Source organism: Seriola lalandi, unplaced genomic scaffold (assembly GCF_002814215.2).
Source record: "Seriola lalandi dorsalis isolate HSWRI2012SDOR001 ecotype SW California unplaced genomic scaffold, Sedor1 jcf7180002054868, whole genome shotgun sequence".
Lineage (NCBI taxonomy): Eukaryota > Metazoa > Chordata > Actinopteri > Carangiformes > Carangidae > Seriola > Seriola lalandi.
The window spans coordinates 37224-38160 of record NW_019525421.1 but is presented as its reverse complement, the minus strand read 5'-3'; positions in this window follow the sequence as shown (position 1 = coordinate 38160).

The window sequence follows — 937 nt, the reverse complement described above, 5'->3', positions numbered from 1 at the left end:
TCTTTCCCTTCCAAAAGAAACACATACTTTATATAACAGCAATCAGAAATCTCAGTAAGTCTGTATAAAGATACTGTCTTCTAGTAGCCTCAACAGTGACTGTTCTCCAGGAGAGAAAAAGACTGTGTGTTTTGGAGGATGGAAGGACAGATAAAGACAAAAAGTCACTGCTTCTTTCTAACTGCAAATTATCAGCTGAAACTGACACAAAGTTTGAAAATAAAAAGAGCTTCGTAGACTGGTTTGATTTCTGTTTGCTGGTATGTAACTGAATGATGTAGAATGCCTCTGTTGTTTAACACTGAGTGGTGAGCCGATGAGGAACATACTGACTGTAGGTGATGATGAAAGCTGCATTATGTCATCTAAAGCTGATTTATTTACTGGCAGGTAGACAGCTGAGCTTGATGAAAAATAAAGTCATAATCCTGGGACAACCTTTCCCTCACCCTGTGTACAGTATCAGCAACTCAGTATTTATAGCAAACCCTTTAATAGCTGCTCTATCGTCTCTACCTCCACACAGAACAAGCGAGGTGCTCAGCTGGATCAAGGTGTGGAACCCCTGTGAGTGAGCTCCCCTCTGTAACAGGAGTGTGTTTCTCTGTGGGAGGTTCACAGAGCGAACACCAGAGAGAGAGAGAGACAGAGCAGAGAGATGTGTGACTGGGGAGACGTGGTGAATGAGTCTGGTGAGATCAGTCCTTCAGGGAAAATGATGAATGGGATCAGCAGCAGTGTGGTGATGTTGTTCTGCCTCAGTGACACAGTGAGTCAACAGCTGCTTGTCTCGCTAAAAGCCTCTTATCAGGCTGACTGACCCCACATATTCACACATGTGTGCACACAAACACAAGTACACTGGCAGGAATCTGAACTCCTCTCCCTCTCCCTACGGGTGAGTCCAGACTCCCTGCAGAGGAAGCTTTTGCTGCTT